Source organism: Nicotiana tomentosiformis, chromosome 10 (genome assembly GCF_000390325.3).
Source record: "Nicotiana tomentosiformis chromosome 10, ASM39032v3, whole genome shotgun sequence".
Lineage (NCBI taxonomy): Eukaryota > Viridiplantae > Streptophyta > Magnoliopsida > Solanales > Solanaceae > Nicotiana > Nicotiana tomentosiformis.
Genome location: NC_090821.1, coordinates 45278475 through 45292700, shown reverse-complemented (window position 1 = coordinate 45292700; position 14226 = coordinate 45278475). Strand labels below are relative to the sequence as shown.

The 14226-nt window shown below is 37.0% G+C and overlaps 1 long non-coding RNA gene and 1 pseudogene across 2 annotated transcripts; both read right to left on the bottom strand.

The window, feature by feature from the left end:
• Positions 1-307: 307 nt before the first annotated feature.
• On the bottom strand, positions 308-8224 carry LOC104087626 (probable xyloglucan endotransglucosylase/hydrolase protein 33; annotated as a pseudogene).
• On the bottom strand, positions 3708-6970 carry LOC138900522 (uncharacterized). 2 transcript variants are annotated; one of them, XR_011411588.1, is made up of 4 exons: positions 5602-6970; positions 5117-5257; positions 4718-4786; positions 3708-3994 (listed from the first exon to the last, which is right to left on the bottom strand). It is a non-coding gene; the product is annotated as an uncharacterized lncRNA (long non-coding RNA). The 2 variants fall into 2 exon arrangements; XR_011411587.1 differs by having other exon boundaries at positions 5117-6970.
• Positions 8225-14226: the final 6002 nt, after the last annotated feature.

Below are 14226 nucleotides of genomic sequence, written 5' to 3'. Positions count from 1 at the left end.
CTACAAAAATACAAAAACATACGCGAGAAATCTAAAATTCCATCTCCATTAATGCTAATCTTGTTAAATTTCGAATATGATTTTGTGAGAAATTTAGAGTGGATATTATTTGAACTTATTAGAAATAGTTTAAGTAGGCTGTATACAAAGTTTGAAGTTGTTTGATGGAGATTTGGACAAGTTAATATTAGAAGGAGGAAGTATTATTACTCAGTTACATCAATAATACGAACTGTTTTGAGTGTGTACCAAACATTGGCAACCCCTACTCACCCTTGTCGAATTCCAAAAGAGTATAATAAAAAAATTCAGAAATGTAATCTCTTTTCATTTAAATATCAGAATTTTCAACATGTCAGGAACATAGGTCAACATTATTTTTACATCATAGAAAGAATTTTGTCTAATAGGTACTCCTCCAGAATTCCCTTTCCTTAATACTTTCAGCATCTTTTCTTGCTGACCATCTCCTTTTTATAATTAGAGGCAAAGAATCAAGATTTAATAGTTACAAATAAATTAATTAGAAATGCACTCTGGTGGTAGAATGTTGTATTTATTAGTATCTTGACAATATGAGTAGAACATGTGCTTTCTATTTGTCCAATCTAGCCCTGTCATCTGCTGTTGTGATAACTTCATAAATTCTTCTCCATCAACAGGATCCAAACTTGAAGTACTTCAATCACATGTAGAAGTTGCTGAAGTATTTTGTTGCCTTACACATCCTTCTAATTCTACGTCTTTCATTGATGTTACAAATGGTGCATATTGGTAGTTTACAGGGTATTTTCCTCCATGAGTTTCCCATGCTGATCCGTCCCATATTGTTTCTATAATTGACATTGGCTTTGATGGGTAAACAGAAGAGATAGCAGTGTTATGAACTACCTCTCTTATTGACACATTGTCCACAAGAAATCTGCATTATATTTACAACAAACTGTGAAACTTTTTACCACAAAAAAGATACTAATAAATATAGAAACTAAGATATATTTTTCCAATAGTTAGGGGCAGAGGGGTAGTTAAGATTGATATTTGTGAGTTTTGAACTTGTTATCTAAGCTATAACTGGATCCCATCAGAAGTTCCATTTTGATAAAAAGATTCAACATTTGTAGCTAAAAATATGCGTTGAATTAACCTCATGAAAAACCTATTGAATAATAAGGATTTTTTACAGATGGTAATTAGGGTAATAGGTGAAAAATCCTCTTGTTGTACCTCAAGGGGAGTTGAATTTTTGGACCTAACATAAAATTTAAAAATAAATTCTTGTTTAGTGGGTGGCCGATTAAAGCTAAAGTAAAGAATAGTAGTCACTTTGTTTATTTTATATGCCACCTTTTCTTTTTAGTTTGTTCCAACAAAAGAATAATATAAAGCTGCTTTATATTTTGCAATTCTTTAAATGTCACGACCCGAAATCTCACCAATCGTGATGACGTCTATCTCAATACTAGGCAAGCCGACAACATCAATAACCCACAATTTCTTTTAAATACAAAAACCATAATAACTAAGTTTAAGATATAATCCCACAAATACTGGATATAAATACACTCCCAAACCCCGGTATCACTGAGTACATGAGCATATACATTACAAGTTTGGACAATATGATCTATAATAGTCTGAGACCAAATACAGTAAACAAGGAGATAGGGAAGGAGAGACAAGGTCTACGAAATATGGCAGATACCTCTGAATCTCCGAAAAATCAACTGTGCGAAAGAATCAATACCCACTATGTTCGGGATCACCTGGATCTAACACAAAGTGCAGGATGTAGTATGAGTACAACCAACTCAGTAAGTAACAATAATAAATAAGAACTGAAAGTAGTGACGAGCTTCACAGCTAAGTCCAAATACAATAATTTTCAACATAAAGGGGTAGGCATGATCTCAAGTTCAACATTTAAAATTTCACAGTAATTTCATATCAACTTCGACTGAAACAAAAGATAATGTCTTTCAAAAATTTCCAAAACAGGTATATGACAGCTGAAATGCAGCAATAATGAAATCAATGCATCCTCTCATAGTAACAGTCACTCAGTCTTCCTATTCACTCCAACCTCACAGTCACTCATTCCTCACAGTAACTCATTCCTCTCAATCACTCAGCACTCGGCACTCGCACTCAGTAGGTACCTGCGCTCATTGGGAGTGTGTACAGACTCCGGAGGGGCTCCTTCAGCCCAAGCGCTATAACAAGCCAATCATGGCATAAATCAATGAAACATGTTGCGACATGCAGCTCGATCCCATAAATATCCTCACAATTAGGCCCTAGGCCTCACTCAGTCATCAACCTCTCCAGTCCCTCGGGCTCTCAGAAACCATGATAAGCAGGCCAATAACAATGATATGATGCATCAATAATGAATAACAGAGACTGAGATCTAATATGCGAGTAAAAATTATGACTGAATATGAAATAATAATTTAGAAGATAATTCAACATGTACACGATCTCTATGGATCCCAATAATGTCAAAACATAGTTTAAACATGATTTATAGATTAATTTCTCTAAATACATGGAAAAATGCACAGATGTCAACAGATTATTCAACCACATAGTTTCATGGAATTGACCAAGTCACAATTCCAACGGTGCATGCCCACACGCCCGTCACCTAGCATATGTGTCACCTCATAACTAGTCACATAAAAAATAATCTGGGATTTCATACCTTCAGGACCAAATTTAGAACTGTTACTTACCTCAAACCGTGTAATTCTTTATTCTGTAATGCCTTTGCCTCTCGAATCAGCCTCCAAACGCCTCGAATCTAGCCACAAATAATCCAATTCAGTCAATAAAAATTATAGGAATTAATTCCATATGAAAATGTAAATTTTCCATCAAATCCAAAATTACACTCAAAAATTGCTTGTGGGGCCTACATCTCGAAACCCGACAAAAGTTATAAAATATGAACGCCATTTCAACCACGAGTCCAACCATACCAAAATTATTAAATTCTGACATCAATTCGACCCTCAAATCTTTAATTTAAACCAAGAGGGTTTTCTAAATCTTCCAACTTAAATCACCAATTAAATGTTAAAAAGAACCATGGATTCGGGTAATTTTACCAAAATTGAGTTAAGAACACTTACCCCAATATTTTTCTTGAAAAATCTCCTGAAACTCGTCTCACCCGAGCTCTTAAAATCCAAAAATAGGTAAAAATAGCCAACCCCCTAATTTATATGTTCTATCCAGGGCTTTTCGTACCTCCAGCTAACTTAGCCATTTCTGCGGTCGAGCAGTCGCTTCTGCGACCTCGTCCTCAACCCATGTCTAGTCGCTTCTGCGACCTCGGCCTCAACACATGCCTGGTCTCTTCTTCAGACCATCTGCTAGCTTTTGTGACCTCAACCTCAACCCATGCCTGGTCGCTTCTTCAGACCATCTGCTCGCTTCTGCGACCTCGGCCTCAACCCATGCCTGGTCGCGACCTCGGACCATCTGCTCGCTTCTGCGACCTCGGCCTCAACCCATGCCTGGTCACTTTTTCGAACCATCTGCTCGATTCTGTGACCTCGGCCTCAACCCATGTCTGATCGCAACTGTCACGACCCAAAATACATTAAAGGTCGTGATAGCGCCAGACACCGTTGTCAGGCAAGCCAAAAATAAATACTAACTTGATTCTCATTTTAATATTTTTGAAATCATATTCCCTTCAATTAAATGGTGAAAGATGAAATTTATAAAATAAATAATAATATTTTTAACAATTCAAATACATAACAACCCATAATCATCCTAAAACTCGGTGTCACAAGTGCATAAACATTTACTAGGAATATAAAATAAAATACAACAATTGTCCGGAATACAAACTGGACAGGAAAAATGCAAGTACTCTGAAGGAGACTCTACCGGCTGCGGATCATAGTATAGAGTGCAACTCACCTAAGTCCCCGCCATAACCGCGCCTCTGCGCCCACAAGGCCACTAGAAATATATGCACCTGCACAAAAACGTGCAGCAAGTGTAGCATGAGTACGTAAATCAACGCGTACCTAGTAAGTATCCCGCCTAACCCCGAAGAATTAGTGACGAGGGGTCGACTTCGACACTTACTAAGGGCCAACAATATGATAATATGAAATTCTAATTAAGCATGATATAAATAACAATAAAACTCAGAACAAGAAATAACCTAACAAATTCATCACCATATTTAAGAATCCAAATCACTTCCTTCATTTAAAATAAATAATCTTTCAACTAATGAATTTATACCAATTATAAAAGGGAATTCCACCGAGGACGTTCGGCCCGATCCAATATAAATATAAACTGTGCACTGCCGAGGGTCGAACGGTATGAACCATAGATGCATCTATTACCCCGCTCGCGGATCATACATGCGACGCGGTCAAATATAAAGTATCAATAAATGAGAACTCTTTCTTGATTCTTTTCAAAATAAAGACAATTAAACTTGAAGCTTTTAAATCCTTAAAATCCTCGACTTAGTTTCATTTGATACAATTAACAAATATAATCAAATAATGGTGTCCACAAAGCATGGTGTAAACCTAAAACTATCCGGACATAAACAGGGATAGTATCTATGTACGAACTCTCATCACTTCGTGCGTACGTGGCCCCCACAAATAATAACACATATTAATTAAGTTCACTTATGGGGTAAATTCCCTCTTACAAAGTTAGAAAGGAGACTTACCTCGCTCCAAAGTTCCATAATCGGCTCCAAATCCCTCTAACACCTCAAATCGATGCCCGTCTCTTCAAACTAGTCAATTAAGATGCAACCCAATCAAAATGTACTCTAATACTCATAATTAATCAATTTATAACAATTTTCAACTCCGCTCGAAAAGTCGATAAAATACCCTCGGGCCCCCATACCCGGATTTCGAAAATTTTCAAAGATAAACCTTACCCATATCACCACAAACTCAAATATATAATTTATTCCAAGTTTCACGTCCAATTTCGTGGTCAAAATCCAAAAATATCCATTTTTAGGTTTCCTACCAAAATCTCAAATTTCTAAAACATTTCAAGCTTAAATCTTTGTACAAACCATGTATTTAACTTGCAATGGATGAAAATAACTTACCTTGGCATAGATGATGAAACTCTCTTCCAAGAGCTCCAAAAATCACCCATCCAAAAGAAAAATGGAGGAAAATGGCCAAATCTCGTCTTGAAATGACACTGTCCAACCTGACTTCTCGCTTCTGCGATCCAACAGCCGCTCCTGTGAGCTATTCCCAGTTTAGAATCCCAAACAGACATCGATAACATTGAAATACACTTTAACCCAAATTTATGAAATTCTTTCAAAATGCCAACTTCCACAATAGGCGCCGAAACGTTTCTGGGTCATCCAAAACCCGATCCGGACACACGTCCATGTCCAAGATCATCATACAAACCTGTTAAAACCTTCAAATCCTGATTCTGAGGTCGTTTACTACAAAAATGGACACTTTAGTCAATTTCTCCAACTTAATAGTCTCGAAATTGGAATTTGTTTTTCTTTCAAAATCAACTCCGAGCTTTCCAAAATTAAATTTCGACCACGCATACAAGTCATAATACCTGAAGTGAAGTTTCTCAGGGTCTCAAACTGTTGAATGACGCGCTAGAGCTCAAAACGACCGGTCAGGTCATTACAGCGACCTCGGACCATCTGCTTGCTTCTACGACCTCGACCTCAACCCATGCCTGGTCGCTTCTTCAGACCATCTACTCGCTTCTGCGACCTCGGCCTCAACCCATGCCTGGTCGCGACCTCAGACCATCTGCTCGCTTCTGTGACCTCGGCCTCAACCCATGACTAGTCGCGACCTCGGTCTCAACCCAAACTTGCGAGCTAAATTCTACAGGTGCAATTACACCTGAAGGCTAAAAATTCCAGCATCTATTTAAGTCCATAATTTCAATGTAGCCATTTGAAACTCACCCGAGGCCCCCGGGACCTCAACCAAATATACCAAAAAGTCCTAAAATAACATACGAACTTAGTCAAAACCTCAAATCACATCAAACAATGCTAAAACCATGAATCATACTCCAATATAAGCTTACTGAAACTAAGATTTTTTAACTTCTACATTCGATGCCGAAACCAATAAAATCAAGTCCGATTGACCTTAAATTTTGCAAACAAGTCATAAATGACATAACGGACCTATTCAAATTTTCAGAATCGGATTCCTACCCCGATATCAAAAAGTCAACTCCCCGGTCAAACTTCCAAACTTAAATTTCTATTTTAGCCATTTCAAACCTAATTTAACTACGGGCTTTCAAACAACTTTTTGGACACGCTCCTAAGTCCAAAATTACCATACGGAGCTATTGGAATTATCAAAATTCTATTTCGGGGTCGTTTACGCATAAGTCAACATCCAGTCAATATTTTTAACTTAAGTTTCCATATTGGAGACTAAGTATCTTAATTCCTTTCAAAACCATACTGGACTCGAACCAATTACCCCGACAAGTCATATAACAACTTTAAAGTATAATTTGAGCAGTAAATAAGGAAATATGGTTATAATACTCAAAACAATCGGCCGAACTCTTACATTAAACTTTTAATTTTCCTTAATAATATGCTTTTATAGACATAAATATGTTATGACATATTTAAGACTACAAATTATAAGGATAATTTTGGTATGCGTCAACAGTGGCGGAGCCAGGATTTTCTTTCAGAGTGTCAGAGTATATAAAAGCAAACAGACAAAAAAATCGAAGGGAGTCAACACATAGAATATATGCATATAACTTTTTTTTACCTACCTATACAATATATTTTATCGTGAAGGGATGTTAGTTGTCACCCCTTGCTATAAGGTGGCTTCTCTACTGTGCGCCAAGATTATTTTTTTTAAACTCTATATCTAATTAAACAATATCATATAAAATGAAACGGAGGTAATAGTTAGATTATATCAACTAAGCTTACACTATGTGATGATTATTCCAGAGGATGCTGTAGTCATGAAAATCCAATGTTGGATCAAACCAGAGGTAAAACTTCTCTTCTTTCCCTGTGTGAACACTTCCATTTCCATAAAGACTAGTTTGTAGAACATAATCCCTTCTTTTATCATGCCCAAGCAACTCAAAGTCAATTCCATCATGGTTGTGTGGGAACACATCTGAATTAGACAACTGTAAATTGAAAAAAAAAATAAAAACATCTTGCCTTAGCCCTGATGATCAACGAAAAAGAAAATTCTTGATTTCTATATCGTACTCTACATAATGCATTTAGAGTTTAGTACTAGTACTGTATTAGTTATATGGAGATTAATTATAAGATGTGCATGAAAACTTACATAAAAGGCAATTACAACTCTAGATGTAAAATGAGCAGGCAATTTTAGAGCAGCATTGAAGAAACCATAGTAGTATTTGTCCTTAGAGATCAGCCCAGAACCTACGGACAAAAAGGAAATTGTTGTAAATACTTCAACAACTATATATAAACTTAAGGAAAAACATTTTTTGTATGATGAAGTTGTAGTGTACCTGAGGATTTATCTAAGATAAGATCAGCATTGGACCCATTTTTGTCATATGAACATTAGCACATCCAAAGAATACATTATAACCCTGGTTAAGCGATAATCAGCTGAAATGATCGGTTAATTTCTCGACTTCTGGAGGCTTATAGACTTGACCTCGACATGAATCGACAACTATCATGCAGAAAATTAAGAATTGTGATAATAGGAAGGTTTTATCACGTAGAAAGAATTCCATTTTTTTTGTTTAATTATGGAAATGTGGGGCAATATATGGGCTATTTATGGATTATATTGAAAGATATTAAAGAAAACATTAAAACCTTGTGCTTAGTTGTTGCAAGCTGGATGTATCTTCCAAAAAAATCCAATTAAATAGTTAATATTAAGATACAATTGAGTAGGAATTGTGGACAATGATTAGAAAGTTCATGTGCGATATTGACATATTTAGAAAAGAATCCCCGTGGTCCAAATAGTTCAAGTGGGATCCAAGCTTAATTACAGAAATGTTAGGTGATGTTAGGCCAAATTGCTATACTTTTAGCACATTAATCGCCCTATAATTTGTTGGTTTAGTGAGTTATTGTGCGACAATTACGCTAAATTGTATTGTTTTATGTGTTGGAACATCGAAATTAATCAGCATTAGCTCTATTTGATTTATAATAATATGTAACAGTAGTAAACTTGAATATACATCAAACAACGACTACAACACACGATTAAACCTGACAAGTATTAAAGAAATTTTGATTCTTCACTTAAAATTGATAGATAAGAGAATTAAACAACTCCTAAACTATAGAGAGTTAGTGTTTTGTAAGAAAAGGATAAATACTAGAGACTCTTGGCCATAATATTCAGCAAATTACTAACACTTCACAGTATGTCACGACCCAAAATTTCACCTATCGTGATGGCGCCTATCTCAATACTAGGTAAGCCAACAATCTTAATAAACCACCATATCTTCTAAATTTGAAAACATAATATCTAAATTCAGCGGAAGAAATCTCACAAATACTGATATAAACACTCCCAAAACCCGATGTCACTGAGTACATGAGAATCTAAATGAATACAAAGTCTTACTGATAAAAAAATTGTCTAACAATATATAACAGTACAATAACTGAAGGGAAGAGAGACAAGGTCAGCGGACGCCAAGCAGCTATCTTGATAGTCTCCAACTAATAACACACTGAGGTCTAACAGTCGCCGTGCCCGAAAGCACCTGGATATGCACACGAGGTGCAGAGTGTAGTATGAGTACAACCAACTCAAAAAGTAACAAGACTAACCTCTGGGCTGAAAGTAGTGACGAGCTCTGCAGGTACAGTCCAGTACATAAATGATGGTATAGAAATGTAGGCATGCTTTCAAGTTTAACAGTAAAACTCAGTACAAGCAAAATAGATCAATTTTGCATGATATGAGGAATGTGACATCTCAGTGGAAAGACCTCATGACATCTCAGTGGCGCTCGGCCCGGTCCACAAATAATAATTATTTTCAAGAAAATACAAGTTTCTCATTTACAGTCATGTATCTCATACAAAACCTTCAAATAAATGAATTTAACCTTATACAATTCTATTATCAATTTCTATCATGACTAAGTGATTATATTAGCAAGTAAGGGCACAAACATTCCAAGTATAGCATGATACGGGTCCTAGACTACCCGAACAATAGTGTAGTAGTAGCTATGTACGGACTCTCGTCACCTCGTACGTACGTAGCCCCCACAATTAGGTACATATATTTATTTAATTTACCTATGGGGTTAATTCCCTTTTACAAGGTTAGAAAGGAGACTTATCTCGTCTCAAAGCCTACTTCCTAATTCAAGAACATGCTCAAACCTCCAAATTTGATGCCAAATGACTCGAAGCTAGTCAAAAATTATATAAACTAATCAATCTATGCTCAAACGTTCATAATTCCACCACTTAAGTGATTACCTATCCTAAATTGTAAGATTCCTAAAATTTACCCCCGGGCCCACATGCTCGGATTTCTGAAAGTTTTAAAAAACGTTGTTACCCATAATCTTAGGAACATGAATATATGATTTTTACTGAATTCCATAACAAATTTCGTGGTTAAATTCCATTTTTATCAAAAACCTAGGTTTTTATCTAAACCCATGATTTTCCCTAATTTACATGTTATAATCTACCCATAAACTATGTATTTAACTCACATTAAGTAGAAATTACTTACCTCACAAAGCTAGGTCGAAATCCCCTCCTTCAAAGCTCTCAAATCGCCCAAGAGTGAGAGAAAATGTGATAAAAATGGCCTAAGTCCGTATTAAATGAGCCTTCACTGCCCAGCAACTTTCGTACCTGCGGTGCTTTGGGCCGCACCTGCGGCAAAAGCCTCGCAGGTGCGCTTTTCCCTCATCTGGTCAGGCTCCGTGTAACGACCCGACTTGTCTTTTTAAGAATTTAAGCCCAATCTGGCGGCATAAGGCCCTGAGCAGCTTCTTATTATGTGTATTAACTTGCGTGTGTGATTGAATTCAGTTACCAGATGATTCAAAGTGATTTGGGACACTTGGTCCCTAAAAAGGAAGCTTGTCTTAGGATTTTGACCGTAGTCAGAACCGTGTGAAGACAACTCCGGAATGGAGTTTCGTCGGTTCCATTAGCTCCGTATGATGATTTTGGACTTAGGAGCGTATCCGGAAAATTATTTGTCCGTAGTCGAATTAAGCTTGAAATGGCAAAAACTCAAAAATTTGGAAAGTTTGACCCAGGGGTTGACTTTTTGACATTGGGGTCGGAATGCGATTTCGAGAGTCGAAACAACTCTATTATGTCATTTGAGACGTGCCTACAAAATTTGACGTCATTCCGGGTTGCTTTGATAGGTTTCGGCAAGAGTTTTAGAAGTTAGAAGTTTTGGAAGTTCATAAGTTCGATTTGTAGTGCGATTTGTATTTTCGACATTATTTGATGTGATTTGAGACCTCGAGCGAGTCCGTGTTAGGTTGTGGAACTTGTTGGTATGTTTAGACGGGGTCCTGGGGGCCTCAGGTGTATTTCGGATGGGCTACGGACCATTTTCTTCTATTTTTGAACTGCTATTTCTGTTTTCTGGGGTTCTTCTTCGCGTTCGCGAAGATCACCTCGCGTTCGCGAAGTGTTACTGCTGACCACCTTATACTTCTTCTTCGCGTTCGCGTTCATCCCATCGCATTCGCGAAGGTTTGTCTTTTCCTCCACCGCGTTCGCGATTAGACACTCACGTTCGTGAAGCTCTTCATGGCAGCCTCATGTTTCTTCTTCGTGTTTGCGAAGAGCATCTCACGTTCGCGAAGGTTTCCTGTTCTTATTCTTCGCGTTCGCGGCCCTTTGCTCGCGTTCGCGTAAGTCAGTCGTGGGCCATTAGATATTTCCTCTCCGCATTCGCGAACAACCCATCGCGTTCGTGAAGCACAACTGGGCAGTTCATTTTTCTTCTTCTTCGCGAACGCGATCCTTTCTCCGCGTTCGCGATGCACAATCACCTAGGCAGAATATAAGATTTTCAAATCGAGAGTTCGGCCATTTTTATCACATTTTGATTTATAGAGCTCGATTTTGAGCGATTCTTGGTGGGTTTTTCAAGCAATTCAATTGGGTAAGTGTTCTTCACTTAGTATTTAATATATTCCACGATTTTTATCTTCATTTTTATCATTTAATTTGTGTTTTGAGTTGAGGAAAATGTTGGTTTTGAAGAAAACTTTCAAAATGAAAAATCACGATTTGAGGGATGAAATGATATCGGAATTTGATGATTTTTGTATGGTTGAACTCGTGAGTGAATGCGTGTTCGTATTTCGTAACTTTTGCAGGATTCCGAGATGTGGGCCCCACGAGCGAATTTTTGAGTTAATTTCGGATTTTTATTGAAAAAATATAGTATTTTCTTATGGAATTGATTCTATAATTTTTGTTGACAGTATTGAATTAATTATGACTAGATTCTAGTCGATCGGAGTTGGAAAAATCGAGAAAAAAAGGTATACTACTTGATTTAAATTGGGGCAAGTCGAGATAAGTGTCTTGCTTAACCTCGAGTGGGAGAATTTTCCCTTAGGCATTAAGTCTTATGTGCAATTTGTGTAATTGAAAATCATGTACGCGAGGTGACGAGTACGTACTTGGTTTATATGTGCAAATTTTATTGAGTTAAAGTCTTGAGCATAGTGTAGTAAATTGGATAATTGTTGGCATATATTTAATCATCTACTTGTCGTGCCTAAATCCTTGTTGTTGGCTATGTTCTTATATGACAATGTGATATGATTGTTGTTTGATTATTTATGAAATTTCGTGAATTTGCTGGTTTGATAATTATTGGAATTTAATTTCATTTTGGATTTTTCCCTCTGCAAACAATTAATTAAATGAGTTTAAGAAGAGGTGTTTATATAATTATTGAAAATTTAATTTTTATGAAGATTTTGCTTTATGTTGAGTAATTTCTATCTTTATTGATTGTTTTTGGGTGTTGTAAATATTATGTGGAGCTTTTGACTATTTGTTGTGAAATTAATTGACTTGGTTGTAGCTTTGAAATTTGATTGTGGCCATTGGGCAAATTGTGATATGAATTAATTTTTGTTATGTTGCTGTGATAATTTCCCGTATAAATTGTTGTGTTGTGTGAGTTGTTATTTTGGGAAGATAAGGGTGACATTTCACCGTTGATATTATGTAGTTATAAGGGTGGCATTTCACTGTTGTTGTGTTTGTTGGAATATTGTCTGGGCGGAGCAATAAGGGTGGCTATAGGAGCGATAAAGGTTGCAATAGGAGCGATAAGGGTGGCTATAGGAGTGATAAGGGTGGCAATAGGAGCGATAAGGGTGGCAATAGGAGCGATAAGGGTGGCTATTGTCAGGGACGATATGTGATGATGTGGGGTTGTGGTGGTGATGACTTTTATGTGATGTTGTGATTTTTCTTGTGTTTATTTTTATGCCTTGTGTAATTGGTCTTGTTGATAGTAAATTGATAACAATCTGTTTTATGTTGAAATTGAGAACCTGTGGCTATTGCTAGGCGGATTATAAATTGAAATGTGGGCACGAGATGCCGTGAGTAAATAATGATGATATTTGGCACGTGAATTGTCCGTGCAGTTGTGATATGAAATGTGGGCATGAGGTGTTGTGATGAAATGGTAATGATATTTGGCACGTAAATTGTCCGTGCAGTTGTAATATGAAATGTGGTTACGAGGTGCTGTGATGAAATGGTAATGATATTTGGCACGTGAATTGTCCGTACAGTTGTGAGATGAAATTAGGGCACGAGGTGCCGGAAAAATATGATGATTTAATTATGGGCACGAGGTGCCGTGGAAATATGAAAATGGACTGAGACCCGTACTTTTATGATTATGAAATGAGGTGTCACATGGTAACTTTTTAATTGAAAGAATTATATTTAAAATATTTATTTGGAATAATTTTTACTTAGAAAGTATTATATGAAAGAATTGTATTTGAAAGATATTTATTCGAGGAAATTATATTTGAAAAGATTCATTGAAAGAATTATATTTGAAAAATAATTATTTCAGAAAATTATATTTAAAAGAGAGTTATCTGGAAGAATTATATGTGAAAGATATTTATTTGAAAGACTTGATTTAATTGGGTGTAATTGTGTTTATTAATTATTGAGTGATATTAATGGTATTCTTGTTGTCTGCTGTGCATATAACTGATTGCTTTATTCTGCCCTTATTATTATTTGTTTCCTATTATTTTATAAATTATATTGAACAGATTATTAGGCTAGTGAGTGTCTTGACTGTACCTCGTCTCTACTCCATTGAGGTTAGTCTTGATACTTACTGGGTACCGACCGTGGCGTACTCGTACTACACTTCTGCACATTATTGTGCAGAGCCAGGTATTGAAGATAACAGACTTGAGCAGAGTTAAAGCGGGATCGTAAGGATTCAAGGTAGAGCTTCTTGGTCATCGCAGTCCCTTGGTGTCTTTTCATTTTATTGTACTGTTAACTTGTAATCAAACAATATTGTATATTCGGTCCTCGTGATCATTCTTTGTATCCACTTAGAATTCGTGACTCAGTACTACCAGTCTTGGGAGGTTGTATATCGTAATTATTTGCACTGTTAGTTTCAAAAAAAAAAATGGCTTCAAAATATAATTGAAATCGGCTTACCTAGTCTTAGAGACTAGGTGCCATCACGACGTCCGTGGTGGGATTTTGGGTTGTGACAATCCGCATCTGCGGACAAGAAGGGCCGCTTCTGTGAGCCTAGCCGCACCTGGGACCATGTCTCTCGCATGTGCGCCCAATCTTCCGCATCTGTGGATTCTAGGCTGCCCTCCATTTCTCGCTTCTGCGGCTCGTGGCTCGCACCTGCGAGCCCGCACCAGCGGATGACCAAGCGCAGGTGCGATTATGACAGATCTGGGAGCTTCAGTTGTTGCTCCAAGCTCCCAACTTGGTCCGAGCCTCGTTCGATTGACACTAGGGGCCCCCGGGACCCCGCCCGAACATACAAACAAGTTTGAAATCATAAAACGGACTCGCTCGAACTCTCGAAACGCCCGAAATGACATTAAAACTAAGAATCACACCCTAAAACCAATTGAATCAAACTTAAGAACTTCAAATTCTTCAATTTACTTCCAATACGCCGA